Raw genomic sequence first — 15,536 nt, forward strand, 5'->3', positions numbered from 1 at the left:
TGGTCACATATGTCAGGTTTATGCCGACCGCCGTAATGAAGCGCGAATTTGGCGGTCCGAACGACGATCGACTGAGCTCGCTAAAAGAGCCAGAATTGAAACCAGAGTACAACAATCGGCCTTACAAGACTTTTTTGAAGAATCGGAGGATGCACTCTCTGGACCAGGTATAGCAAATCAATGGTGAGCTAAAATTTTACTGCTGATAATCACATCTAAATTTTCAAATGCGTTTTTCTCGAAACTGCATCTTGAAAATCGGCTGCCACGAATTTTTTAATACATATTTCTACGGTCCGCAAACTAGGATAATTGCAATCGGACGGGTCGCTTTTTTATTCATAAAAAAAGCCGTAAAAAAACACCAAAATCCAAAAAATTAAGTTTAAAAGCTCATCAAAAATTTACCTTTTAATATTTTCTAATTATCCTAGTTTGCGGACCGTAGAATATTGTCCACATTAAAATGCCGTTTAGTTTCTTTTCCTCAGATGAACACAACGCCCTCCAGCGTGGCAGCAGAAAAACACTTTTTTTTGGAGATGGGTGCATAAATTGACACGTATTCCAAAAACTAGCTACGATATCAAGCTGAAAAATTTATCGCATATACTAGAGATATCAGTAAACATACGGTGAAAAAAACACGTTTCTATCTTTATCCAGACCTCCAAAATAATTTTTCAAAAAAGGCAAAAAAAATGGCCTTCACACGGTATGACCCCCTTAAATTTGCATGAATCAAGCTGCTGGAGCGGTGGCTTGGCTATTCAAATTGCTTACTTAATTGTGCATAAAAATCAACTGAAACTGAAGTCATCTTAGCTTGTAAAAGCTAGAAAGGAGAGTAGTATGAGTTAACAACTGCAGCTAAAATTTTATTCCCACCTCCACGCTGATAGCTTCTTAATGAGAAACAACAGACGAGCGAGGGTGGACAGCAAGATCGTTGCGCCATGTAAGAGAGATGAGCCAATAACTGCAGGTTAGAGGGTGGGAAATATCTTGGATAGAGCAATACCAGATAGAGTATAAATGCGAATTATATGGGTCAGAGAGTCCAACCTGGCCCAGGGCAAATTCCTATCTAGATTTGTGCATTGCTGACGCGCGATTCAACTTTAATTTTAGGAATCCTCAACGGAAACTCCAGACTCTTCCTTACGATAGCGACCATAACGCTATTCTTATTGAAGTTCTGTTTGTTGGACGAAGAGTTTGCCTTCTGCCGATGGACGGTGGCGTCCACAGGCTGAATTTTAAACATACCGATTGGGAGAAATTCCAAGAGAGGTTTATTCGGGGATATCGAGAGGAATGTCCACCTCTTGATGGGGAAAACGATACTACAATTGCACCAGGTGACAGGAACTTGAGCAACGAGGAACTACTTCAGTACCTTCTCAAGCTGGAGAACTTGACGCTGGAAATAATTGAACAAGAAGATAAATACGTTATTCCGGAAGCAGTCACGATTAACTGTGCAGAGAATTAAAATCGGTGGCAGCGAGATACAACACCTTATTGACTCAGGTATAGACACCAATAGTGTAACTGCTGAACTGCTGGGATGGATGATGCTCTGAAACTCGAAGTTATAGGGGAGCACTTTGAATAGGTGCATCGGCCCAGAACGGACTTAGAGCCAACGCGACTTTCGGAGATTGTAGAACGAGATGTCCACAATTTCAAATATAGCCTGAACGGCACCACAGTTCTCCAGTTTAGCTCGACGTTGCAGGCTGATCTCATTCCGAATGATAATCTGCTTGATTACTTTGTCTCATGTGTGGAGTTAACTTCCATATTTAGAAGGCTAAACAATAAGAGATCATCCGGTATGGATGCCATTCCCAACGTGGTCCACAGGCATTTACCAGACATTGCCATTTGTAATTATTGCATTTTGTTCAATAATTGATTGAACAATTCCTTCTTTCCAGGAACTCCGTCATGCTATTAACATATTATAGTATGCTGGTCCCAAGCCCAGGTAAAGGAGGAGGGTTTGAGGCAACGTACTCTGTACTATCCTCAGTAAAACAAAAATGAAATGCTGGGATCAAGGAAAGAGATAAATAGAGTATAGTTGGAGTTATTCTACTATGCTAAATCCTACCTGATCTCTCTTGGTGACAGACCCAGCGACAGGTCGACCAAGAAAATGCATACAATGTCGTTACAAATATGATGATCGGATTGAGATAGCACCTACTGCAATAGATAGAGCCAAATGGCGAAGCCGATCACGACGAGCCGACCCCGCTTGTGAACGAGACAAAGGCTGAAGAAAAAGAAGAAGAATTCCTTCTTTCCAGGACAATGGAAGAAAGCCCGATTTTAAAGAGAGGGAAGGATTCATCCAGGCCTAAGAGCTACCGCCCAATCAGTTTCCTGCCTAACATCAGCAAGGTGTCTGAGGTTGTACATGTCAACTATTCGCAACACACTTCTAAGGTCGTCACTACCAGCATACAGCTTGATGTCATTTAAGTACATCAAGTGTGTCAGTTCGCACTTAGCATGTAGGTCATACTTTATTGCAAAACCATGCCCTCTAGCATCATTCAATAGGCATGAAAGGGGGTTCGGTGCCATGCTAAACCAAAGGGGGTCAAATAATCCACCTGGAAGTTGCCCCTTCGAATATAGATAGGCTCGGAGATATTAGCACCCTCAGATGTACGCACTGAGAAGATCGTATGGTTTCGGATCAATGCGATAGAGATGTAGGATATCGATCGACTTTTCGTTTGACATCTTTGCACGTATGGAGATACCCACCCCTTAAATTCTACAGATATGGTTGGCATTCATCGCTTGGTGGGGTATACCAAGTCAACTACGCCTATGCGCCATCGTTCGCAATGACGTGAAATGCCTTTCAACTCAGCACAGTTCCTTGGGGGCAACCCACTCTTGCTAGCTTGCGATGCAATTGTCGCCCCTCCTTAATGTCTGAGTTACCAACTGCCATTCTCGCCTTCTGAGAACAGTGCGTACGAGTGGCAGGTCCATCCGCCAATCAAGTTATTTAGATAGTGTCAGGCCAGCGTATTCCGATCATACAACACCAGCGCAGGTTTGAAGCTTTTGAGTAACGGCAAAGTTCACTTTCCATGTGCTACTCCCATATAGCAACACAGGAAGAACACTAGCACAGAACAGTCCCAACTTGATCTTGGTTATATACAGAGAACAGCATTTCCAGATTTTGGACAGGGCAGCGAAAGCGGATCTAGTTCGGTGCCATCGGCGTCACAAACTACGTTACTACGATAACAAGGAAGCAATCATGGTGGACTCCCCTTTGGACAACAAAATCCTCTGAGATTTTATCTCGGCACAGCGCGTTGTTCCAAATTATACCCAGGTAGTTGATGATGCTCTTTGATGCGATCCAGAATTATTTTGATCATGCTATGGTGTCTACCCATTTCATCCACAAAATTAGGAACCTCACCGGATGTGAATCAGTTAGGAACCATGGTGAAGTGTTCTTTTCACCTCTTCAGGGTTCTATCATTCTGGATAAAAAGTCGACCGTTGACACCCTTCATAGCTCTTTTGTGATGCGGTATATACCTCTGAAATCATCGCGTTCTGTAGTATCTTTCGCATCCCTGACCAGCACAATTACAAATTCGCTCTTGCTACGGCGTTCACTATGCTAAACTTCTCAGGACTACACTCGGTATTGCAGTTCGCGCCATCCCTCGTAGCGGTGAATAGAGCCCTCACCGACCGAAAGGGGCCGTTCATCGATTCGCTTCCACGGTTCGGCGGTCAACCAGACCTTATGACGATCTTATCAATGTTCTTATGGGAGTTATTAATGTTCTTAGGAGAGTTATTCAGTATATCTGCGACCGATCAGCAAGATAGGTCACTGTCAAGGCACAGTTGGATCATATAAGCGGTGGAGCTTCTCAACCTTTCGTGAAATGGCGGACGCAACATTCAAGCGCGCATAAGCGACCGTCAGACTATGATTCCTTTTCGAGGCCTCACGAAGGAAAATCACAAACCGGACCAAAACTACCTAGTCAGTAAAGGACCTGTAGGATTTTTAAATTATAAGTAATGGAAAGACAAATCTAACAAATGAATAGGAATCCTTTAGGAGACTAAGGACCGAAGTTGGTCTGTAGCGATATAGTGGAAGATAATGTTATGTACATAAGGAGACTTTAAATGGGAAAGGTTGACCACAAATAAGAGCAATTTTGTTCCTATGCCTATGCATCATAAAAGAGTTCGCAGTGTACATATATCTGCAAAGAACCAGAAGTATTCGGATCGATCAAAAGAACACCCCATCAAAAATCAAAACTAACTTCTTTCAAATTCTCCAAAATCCAATTGCAAGTAGTGATGGTAAAGACGTTAGCTAAGCCCATCTCATCAGCCATAGCGAATCTCTTCGCAATTAACTGTCAGCTACAATGGCAGAAGCAAAGGGAGAAATTTTGGATGACACGTTGCACTTATAGAGAGAAGAGCAATGATAACATTAACCTCCGCAACTGTAAACCGACGTGGCAAAATTATAGGGTGCCCTACAGACGAAAAGTGTGATGAAAACACCAATTAAAAGCCGGAAGGAACATTTATCTATAATACGATTAAAAATCATAGGATATCTGTTCAACTTCTATCTGTCTTGAAGAAACTCCCGACCTTCCCCCAAGGAATGGAACTTTATCGACTCCACTGAAGTAGAAAATCGATTGTTCAATCAACTGTTTTCCTGTGGCTTTTACTTCTGTTTAAAAGAAACAACTTTTAAATTTATCCACTTTTCCAGTGAAAGTTGATGTTTTCACCACGAGAAATTCTAGGCTTTGGCCCTATTGAGAGGTGAGAAATTTTTAAGGACACAATGTGTGACTATATGGCTCCACTTTTAGAAATAATTCACAGTTGATGCCTTCAAAGCTGAGTTAGCTATGTTCCCTAAGAACTTTAAGTAGGAAGGTTACAAGGTTCCCATTCCACTCAGAAGTAAGATTCACTTAACCCAAACAGTAACGTATTTAGAAGCGAAGACAATTGCGGCGTACTAAACATTATTTCTTTTTATTTGTAAGTACCATAAAAGGGAAAGTGACAAACAAAGCAGCAAACGTCACACAATTAAAGCTTTGGCAGAGCCATCAAACCCATATGGTTTCCAGATATGTCAAAAAGAAAGCATATTCCCACATAGACAGAGAGTGAGAGGTAGAGAGAGAAAAGGCCAGAAATCCACTTGTTGTATGATAGTTTTGTCAGCAATGGAAAGAGAGCTAATCCCATCACTGATGAAACCAGAGCCGGCGTTTGGCGTCATTTTATTTGCTGATAAGATTCTTTCGGAGGATGAAGTCTCAAAACTGTAGACAATCGCATTAAACATCTGAGACACCTGGAAGCAAGCGAAGATCTTTGTAAAGTAACCCGCGGTTGCTGGAGTAGCATTCTTTGTCCATCTAAAAAAAAGTACATGCGGATCCAAACAGAATTCCTAACATTATGTTACTCCTTTAGCTATCACATATGGGTTCGACTATCTAATTTATGCAAGTGTAGAAGGTGGCGCACTTGGTATTCGAAGGCCTAAGTTAGGAAGCTTTTCAGAAAGGCTCGCTAAGAAGTAATATTGCTATTGCCTGAACACTTGAAACATCGGTTCCCTCATCTACTCTATATATGTGGTAGAGTACAGTCGATTTTTCGGTACGTAAAAATTATGCTTAACACTGCACATGATATTTGACAAAAACGGGCCGAGGCTCTATAGGTTATCTGTTCATTCACGATAATGAGCAGCTAAAGAGAAGCAGCTCACTGCGATTCTCAATCCGATAACATTGGGGGAAAATTTCACCTCGTGTAGATATTTCCTAATATAACCAAGATCTTCTTCTTTTTCTTCAGCCTTTATCCCGTTCACAAGATATTAGGCAAAGTCATCCTGAATAGGAATATTTCCAAAGCTTGAATGACAGAGAGGAGGTTGGTTTCCAAATTGAACCGGCTCTATCGACTACTTCAATACCATGCGGATCATTGCGGAGCAATGTGCGACGTTCACATCATCGCTGCGCCTACTTTTCATAAACTTCTTGGGAGAGACATTCCAGAGAAACTGATAGTTTTTATGCGGTATATGAGCAAAACATTGGGTAATGAATGGAGAAATTCGAATTCCATAGCGGAATTCTTCAGGGTTGCATCTTGTCATCAGTGCCTCTTCTTCTCGCCCTCGTTGACGTTGACTTTGGCAGATACCGTCTGTGGCAACCGCCGTGTCGCATAAGAAACTAGGTAATGCCGAAGTTACACTCCGTACGTTTCCGCACAAGCCACACTCTGTGCATCCAGCGCTCTTTTGTAAAATCGTATCTTGCTAGGGATGGATTTGCGCGCCCAGCACCCTTTTGTACATAGATTTGTCCCACGTTGGGAATTAGCCTGTGCGTTCAGCGCTTTTTGTAAACTCGTCCCATCTGCGTTGCCAGAGATCACTCGATTCTCGCTTTCCCAACCCCCTTCCATACGTCCTGCATGGCAGAGCACACTTTCTTTCACTTTAATGTCGGCTGGGAACATGCCAACCGCCACCAGTAGTGCTCATCTGCTGTGGTTGTGAAACCGCTGCCAACCCACAAAGCCATTAGCCGGGAAACCGAATTCATCTGCTTCCATCTCTGAAGGTTTGCAACCCCCTTTGCACACAGGTGATTTGTAAAGCAGAACGAATCGCACTACTGCTGCCAGAAGCAACTTCGGACGGTGGACGGGAACATTTTTGCAAGTGAAGCGGTGGCATATATCAGAGGTTCCTCTCTCAGAGGTAATTTTCGACCAGAGTACTTGGATATCCGGGAACACTTACGTAACCCAACGTTCCTTTAATTCGGTTCCAGTTGGCGGAGTAGAATGCATTTTTCACATCCTGCCAAAACGGAGCGGCAACCACCGAAAATCAGTGCACCTGCTACCAGATTCACCACCACATTTAAAGCATCTACCTTAGAGTGGGTGCATCGCAAATCATATTGACGCTCCGACAAGCCATTGCTGTTTTCGACGATGTCTGTTGAAATGACTCCCTTCATCCATTGTATGCAAAAGGCAGGTCATGCAATATGATGCTGGCACTCCAGGTGGCTTATTGTGTTTAGGAAGAGACACAAAATTTTGCTTTTTCCACTAAGCGAGGAAGATTCCTTCATTTCGGCACGCCTCGAAGGTGTTAGCGAAAAAATCGGGCCTAGTCTTCTCCGAAGTTCCTTTCAGGGTGCCATTCAAAGCTGGGATCTTATTGTCGTCAATCCTACCACATATTTCCCGAAGCTCCTCAGCAATTACTGGAGGTATTATGCATTTGTTGGGTTGGACCTCCGTTTGTCTTCCGCTGTTTTGGTGACGAGGAAACAGAGTGGCAACAATCTCTTTTGAGAGACGCGGGCAAGTGACCTGAGGCGATCTTCACAGCCTTTTTATTACCACCTTGTAGACTTCACAAAAAAAACTTTATATCGGCATGGTCGAATAACTACTCTGAAGAATGGTGTCTTTAAGCTGCCACGCAGTTGTCCATGTGTCTCTTCTCGAACGTTGCTACCAGGCTTTTCCTTAATTCTCTGCTAAAGCCTCATTGCACGGAAATATGCGGCTTCCAAACTTGTGAATTCTTTGTTCCACTAGTAGTTGGGTCGCATGCTTCCGTTTGTCGTGGGGTGATGACCTTGACTTTTTCTCTGGCCGTACCATTCAGGGATATGTCAGGCTTGAGCGCCGTAGAAGACATAACCCCACAAAAGCTTTCGCGGGTCATCCGACAAAACACCCGGCATTCTACGAGAGCTTTTTTAAACTCGATTCGCCCTTAATTTCCATGCAGATCGGCCGGTAGTTACTGCATACTGTATATATGTGGGTTCCTTTTACTATTGCATTGGCGAATTCATTCTCCGAGTGCTTGATTAATTCTTGGAAGACTTGTCCTCTGCAAGCCTATAGCGCTGCTTGTAGACTTTCCTTTGCGTTTTCACTGTTAACTGCAGTAGTCCGATAAGATCAGACTGCTTTTCCAAAACCTCCTTCAAGATTATAGTCATTTCCGGCCTGCTAACCTTTAATTAAGTTTTCTGTCCTAACGATTTTTCAATTTGGCTCCAGAATTTGCGTACGGTTATATTCTTGGATTTCTAGAGCTTTATCATAAGGTCTCCGCTCTGGAACCGTCTAATGTGATTAAAATTATCTATTGGTGAACTTCCCTTCATCATATTTGGAAAAGATATCGTCCTCCGCTCTTTCATTTTTCGAGCCGCCATTTTTCTCAAGGCTTGCACATGCCTCCCCCTTTTCTCGGAGTTGCGGCTGCGTAAGAATGATCGCGAGGGTCTTCTTCATGTGTTCTACTTTTTTGAAAGTTAAGCATTTTTTTCTCTTTGGGGTTAGCTGGCCTATTCACCCGTTCAATGGTTCGCGCAGTCACTTACCTCGTTTCCCCTTCTCATTTTTTGAACGGGCGTTACGGACGCCTCAATTTTTTCCTGGACACCTTCACTCCTCTTTCATTTTGAACGTTGCCGTACACCAACCTGCCCATATATTCTAGTGAATATTCCGTCGTTCTTTGATGAACCCTCAAAGTTGCACAATCTGTTTTACCCAGTGCGATAGAGGTAGCTTCCGAGGTTCTTGTTCTTCGTATACTCCTGTTGCACACACCGCGTTGGGGATAGTGGGGCGGCTACCTATGCAATTACAGATGAAGATCTGCGAAGATCGAGCTTCTTCTGAACGGGTCCGTCGATGGAGCCCGTTCTAGTCCCTCCTGCGCACATGTAACACTAAATGCCAAAGAAGCCGAGGTCCCCACTATTGAAGCACGGCCGTCGTTGAATATCAGCCGCCGGGAGTCCACCTGCTCGTTCCCAAAACCCGCCGGTACTGATGTTCCGAAGCCCTGCAATGTAACTCTATTCCTTTTCCGGTGCTCGGAGGTGACGGCGAGGAAGATGGGGCGGCAACCCTATCGGCCAAACCAAAACCAAGTGGCGGAGGAGAACCTCCATAGTGGTGGCACCGGGAGACGCTGTAATCACTTTGGTTTGCCGGCCGTGATGCAGTAGGCGAATGCTCCAAAGGCCTAATCAGGGCGATCAGACCCGAGTCTGCATGGGGACTCATCTGAAGTGGCAAATTGATCACGAAACTTTACCAGGGGTATACTGGCACCATGGGAACCGGGAAAGCCACTGGACTCACATACTTCGGGTGAACTCCTGTTGTATGTGAGGATAGCTCGGTTATTTGCGGTTGGCCCCCCTAGTGGGAGTTTCATGGTGGTTGTGGTTATGCTCAAGCGAGAAGAGACCTTCGGACCTCGACGTGGTATTGCGTATCAACACGGGTGCCGTACTCCATAGTTCGGTAGAGATTTAGGTAATTCTTGCATCCACCAGTATGAATGCTAAGCCATGCACTTGGTATAGACTGGTACCGTTCTTGCTTATCTCAGCGGGGCCCTGATTGTGGTCACAAAATCAATCCGTGTCTTAAGAGGACCGTATGATTAAGTCTCACGACAGGTGTCTACGTAAAACACCATGGGCTTCACTCTATTCCTCTTCCGCTTCTCCATGTTTGATCTCATTTTCAGGTATCCTTCCCATAGCTAATTTTTATCCACGGGTAGGTATTCCACCTACCAGGCCTGCGCTCCGGACGTGTTAGATAAACGTGAAAGTGTTAATCAAAAGGCGAAATTGTTACATTACGAAGATGCCAACTTCACACTATGACGGATAATTATGGTTGACACGCTACGTCTGGCATAAGGGTTTATTTCTACCATATATAAATAAAAGTTGGGGAAGGAGTATTAATAAACTTAGTCCTGATTTTGTAGATTCAGAAAGAGAAAAAGGAATAAGAAATTTGGGGATTACGGAAATTATGAAGATACTATTCTAGAGGATAGGTGAAGGCATATAAACAATTACATTAGTCGTCTTAATGTCATTTCTTGAAAGGTAATCGGCACGATTTATTGCCCCAGACGTAATTTATCCGTCAACAGGGTACTGTAGACCAACATGGTTAAATAGTTGACATTTCAAAAGTTACATGTACAACTAAACAGCACTATGAGGATGATTTCCCCTTTCTCTATGAGGAAAGAGCTAGTCGTGAAGTATTGTGAAATTAATGTGAATAAACGTCAGCCTTTTCCACAGTCCAACATTATACGCAAGAATCATCACCTTCCCTCACGCAATCCTCCGCTGCTGAACTCCAGCTTTAATATTAGCAACAAATGATTTGGCGATTTCCAGCTGGAAAAAAACCTAATCGATTCGGCAAAAATGGTTCCAAGACGCGGTCTACCAAGATGCCTTTGGTTTGGTACCAAAGCAATAAGAAGGAACCAGGGGCGATATGATGACTCGATGTTTCTATGAGTTTGCTCAAACGCTTTCAACATAGTCTCTACATTACAGTTCAGTTTTCTCTACAGGCATTTCCCGGAAGCTTGACAGATATTCACAAATATTATTAGCATTCATTTTACCAAATTACTCTGGAAGACACATGTCGGAAACACTTGTCGGAAAGCCACGAGGGCTCTGATGAATTGCAGATCCATAGCAGCAAAAAAATGGGGTTGCAGCCCGAAGATACTACTTTGGATATATACTGCAATAGTAAGGCCAATGATTACCTATGGAGCGGTAATCTGGGCAGAAAGAACCCAACTCAGCACACAAGCCAGGGAATTACATAAGCTCCAAAGGCTGGCTTGCGTGTATATCAGTGGGCATGTCCAACGGCATCCCTGCAGGTCCTTCTGGGATTAACCCCTCTCCATCTGCACATACAGATGCAGGCAAGGAGATCAATATTCAGGATGGCCGGTAGTATGCGTGAAGCGGGGAGCTGCCTAAATCGAAGGAAGATTGATATCCTTTCTAGGCGGTATCCCGAATTACTGATACCGAGGGACAACATGACAACGAGGTTTCACTTCGATAAGAAGTTTGAAACACGTTGGAGTAACAAGGCAAACTGGGAGAGCGTGGCTGCGACATACGGCTTAAACCAGCAACTGATTACTTGGTACACTGACGGATCCCTCACAGCAGAGAGAGCGGGTGCCGGTGTTATTGGTCCAAGGAAAATGTACTTTGAGCCAATGGCAGCGGATGAACTAGCTAAGAAGGGAGCAGGGATGCCTTTACACGAACCAAAACCCTTCTGTGGAATCGGAAACGGTTTCATGACAATGACTCTAAGAAATGAAGAGGAATGGTTGAGGGAACTAAACTGGGCGGGCCTACCGGGGATGGAGCAGTCCAGGGTGCTTATTAGGGGATACGAACCCATGTGTACAAAGGATTGCTTAAACCTCACCAAAAAGAACCTCCGAATCATAGTGGGAATTCTCACTGGTCATTGTCGGCTGAACTATCACCTAGGGAAGCTAGGGATATCTACGGACACTGCCTGCAGGTTCTGTGAGGAGGAGGACGAAACCTCTATACACGTCCTGGGACAGTGTCCGGCACTTGTGCAAAGTAGGTCGATACATCTGGGAGAACACATAATACCAGATGCAAAGCTGAAACTTCTGGAAGTGGGGAACATACTAAAGTTCCTAACGGTTACAGGCCTGCTTGAGATACTATGATCAACAGGTACACTATAACCAGTAAAAGGGGCACAATAGTTCTTCAAGGATGCGGTGCGACTTTCCCTTAACAGAATAATAATAATAAAAATACCATCATTTGCTTATCAAACAACCTCCAAAATATACCCGGAACTAATAATGCAATTTACGAAAAGGCCAAATATTCAAGCAAAAATTAATCAATAACGTTTGCCATTTCCAACAAAATGATTCCCGAAATCTATTCATTTTTTTCAGCTTTCATCCGCCGAAAAGTATTTATTTAACAAATTCAAAGTATCAGTATCTCGGGGTTAATTTAAAATCCAAAACTGCCACAAACGAATCACATAACACGTTTTTGATTTTTCCCCAAGCAGATATTTTGCTAGGCATTTTTGGGGAGTATTATTTTCAAATCATTTTCACTTCAATGTCTCGATTTCTCATATCATTAATTTTGCGTGTTATGATCTTACTCACTCACGACGTGAAATATGTGTCGTCCTGACGTAAGTCACACGTTCTACGGATGAAATGTCCTTGAAAATATGCCCGCAGGGAAATATGAAAAATGTCATTCGTTTTTCATTTTATTTTTTTGTGATGTTTTGACGAATTTATTGACGTGCAGTGATTGGTAAAAAATTATGATTGATTTGATTCTTTATCTTTTATTCGAGGTGAAAATGTTAGTCAGACCACGATTCCCTTGGGGCGCAGGTTGACATTTTAAAGTTTTGGAATCTCTTTCTTTTACGGCACGACTCATTCGAAAAAAAAGCAAAGTACAAAAATTGAAATTAGAAAATATTTCTTCTATGTCCTCAAATTTAATAGTTAAAACGTGGAATAGATTTTCGAGTAGAAAAATAATCAAATGTTAATGGTTCGTTTATCGGATCACGTGTAAAGATAGACTTCCAATATCTGGTATGGCTTCACTGTAGATTTTATGCAAAGGTCCACCACCTAGACATTCACGGGGTCGCACAAGTTACTATTGATTAAAAAGGAGCGAAATGCTTTGCTCAAAGTATTTTTGTTCAGTCAAATTGTAGACGAAATGCTATCCAAAGCTATTATCAATTGCTTTACTCATACCTTCTTGCTCCAGCGATCAGAGTAGCACTGAAAAGTCTGGTCTTAATTCAGCTCAAGCAATGATACCGCAAGGAAGTATCCTCCGTTACATAGGAACACATTCTGTTGACAAACCTGCAATAAAGAATTTATTCAATTAGAAGTCCATAAGTAAATGGAAAATTCATAATTTTTATTTTTCATGTTCTTATGCATTTTAGACCAGCTAAATATCACTTTAATCGCTATATGCAGAAAGAAGCGAAAATCCTGCTTAACACCATCCCATCGGTTGAGCTATGATATATAAAAGGATCGCGCAAACAAACCAAGAGTAAGAAAGGCAAGAATAGATATCAATATTTGAAAGTTTGAATCAACAAGATATTGGCTTTTATCGAGGCTTCAGTCATTGGCAATTAAACACTCAATATGTTTCGCATTCAGGCAAAGTCCTATAGTATCTGGACTTCTATATTAGAATGGCAAGGAAACTCAGTCATTGCCCTGTTCAGAAGCGGGTCGTCTGGATTTGTGACGTTATCTTGCTCTGTCATATGTCTGAGCTGGAAAAGGTCAAGAGGATCTCAAATCACCATTTAGCGTATAAAGCCAACGATTTTTTCACACGGGCCTTTGGACGTTTCCCATCAAATTCGATGTTCAGACCGATCTCGTTAGCATGAATTAAATGTGCATGCCGTCCAAGACAACACTCTCAGTTTTTTCACGACCGATGCAACCCCATAACGATCAGAGATGTTATCATGGCGTGTTATACCATTCGTCCAGCACAGCAATTCGATCTCCATTACCGCGAGGCGCCGTTCGTTGAATTTTACAGTCGGCCAACACTTAGAACCATAGCCCTGCGAGAAAACGACACTGCAGTAAATTATACATTTCAGAGATTCGTTAATACGTTGATCCCAAAGGGCACCAGTCATAGAAAGCCACTCTATTCAACTTGCGCTAATGGGTGAAACAATTTCTGAACGTCGCTGATAATGCTGATCTAAGATCAGCTCAGTTCTTTGCAGGTCATTGCCATTGACAATGATAGTGAATGCTTGATTTCAATCGGTCGTCTTCTGTTTTATTCATATTCTTCCTGAGACCGTATTGGATCACGCGATTATTCCACTTTTGACAAGTTGCTTGAGAACAGCTTTGCTATAAGACGTAAGGAAAGCATCATCATAGAGGAGGTGAACAATGGGGCATCAGGCGCTGAGTTGATATGGAACCATAACCGTCGAGTACATCAGCAATTCCTAACCATTTCACATTGCTAACAAGAAGGAAGTAGGTAGAAATTGAAAATTAGAGAAAGTTTCAGATGATGTACGACGATGGAAGTTACGATGGAGAGCAAATTGATTGGACAAAAGATAGATATCCTTCGAAATCTTTCTGAAAACAGTACTTTGGGAAGCTGCTACTGCCGTGATACATGAAAATTTAAGAAATATCAGAACTTCTCAGAAAATTTTTATTGGATTAGTATGTATTAAGTATAACTTTTTAGTTCGTACAACAGAGGAACTCAATTAGCACGAAAGCTCCCAATCTCGAGTGAAAAGCCAAATCGTCAAATAACAAATATAATAATAATAAAACTTTTTAAACTTTGATTCAAGTCACGAGCGATCTAATACCGAGTGTTCAGCGCCGCGGTTGGATACAGAAGAGACCGACTTATTTCCATGCGGTCCTTACTGTCCCAACCAACGGCATTTTTCCACCGCTAATTCTCCACTCCCCTGGTGCGTTCAGAAAATGACTGAGTGGAGAGTTCGCCATCTACCCGTCCGCATCCGCAACATTCGAAATAAATTTCGAATGCCGCAGATCCTGCCGCGCCACATCACTCCGCCCCCAGACGAAACCTAGGGGGTTTCGGCGACGGATCCCGGAATTTCGTTCGCCGTTAATCCACAAAGCGGACACGACGCTGCTTCGGGGCGCACACGGGTTTCAGCCTGGACAAAGAGACCGCCTTTTTGTGACCACCGATCTCGAGCTGGAAGAAATGCTCTCCCCTCTCGAGAACGCGGTACGGGCCCTCATATGGAGGCTGCAGCGGCTTCCGGACGGCATCCGTCCTGATCAGCACGTGCGTGCATGTGTCCAGTTCCTTGGGCGAACAAGCAGGTATGGACGAGTGTCGAGTGGGTGGTGGCGCTTTGATGCGTCGGAGATTGTCCCTCAGCAGACGCACCAACCCCGACTCCGTGAGACCCGATCTCTTGTCGAAGACCGGATCGCTTGGGAGTCTTGGGTTCTCCCCGTATACCAGCTCCGCGGGGCTGGCAGCAAATTCCTCTCGGCGGGTTGTACGCAGGCCGAGTAGGACGAGAGGCAAGACTTGAGTCCAGGACGGCTCGTCGCGTGCCATAATGGCGGCTTTCAGCGTCCGGTGCCAACGTTCCAGCATCCCATTGGATTGCGGGTGGTATGCCGTAGTCCGCTGGCGTTTAAAACCCAGGAGTTTGCCTAACTCGGAGAAAAGGGTGGACTCAAATTGCATTCCCTGGTCAGTGATGACCACTGCAGGGACGCCAAAGCGAGGTATCCACTCTCGGCAGAGGGCTTCGGCACAAGATTGCGCCGTAATGTCCTTCAGAGGTATTGCCTCAGGCCACCGCGTGAACCTGTCGATGATTGTGAAGCAATACTTGTAACCGTGCGAGTCTCGCAAAGGCCCTATTATGTCGAGGTGTATAGTGTGGAAACACTTGGTAGTGCGGGGGAATGAGCCCACTTCTTTCCTTACATGCCT

The 15,536-nt window shown here is 43.6% G+C and overlaps 1 protein-coding gene across 3 annotated transcripts in view; it reads right to left on the reverse strand.

Annotated features, from left to right (window-relative positions):
- The window catches only part of LOC119655179 (FMRFamide receptor), a 331,995-nt gene that overhangs the window by 135,841 nt on the left and 180,618 nt on the right, over positions 1–15,536 (reverse strand). For 2 of the 3 annotated variants that reach the window (XM_038060933.1, XM_038060931.1), the window contains one exon: positions 12,776–12,889. The exons of the other annotated variant lie outside the window; for it this stretch is intronic. The gene's annotated coding sequence lies outside the window, so the exon portion shown is untranslated. The remainder of the gene's footprint in view (positions 1–12,775; positions 12,890–15,536) is intronic. 3 annotated transcript variants of the gene reach the window in all.

This window comes from Hermetia illucens, chromosome 4 (genome assembly GCF_905115235.1).
Source record: "Hermetia illucens chromosome 4, iHerIll2.2.curated.20191125, whole genome shotgun sequence".
NCBI classification, from domain to species: Eukaryota; Metazoa; Arthropoda; class Insecta; order Diptera; family Stratiomyidae; genus Hermetia; species Hermetia illucens.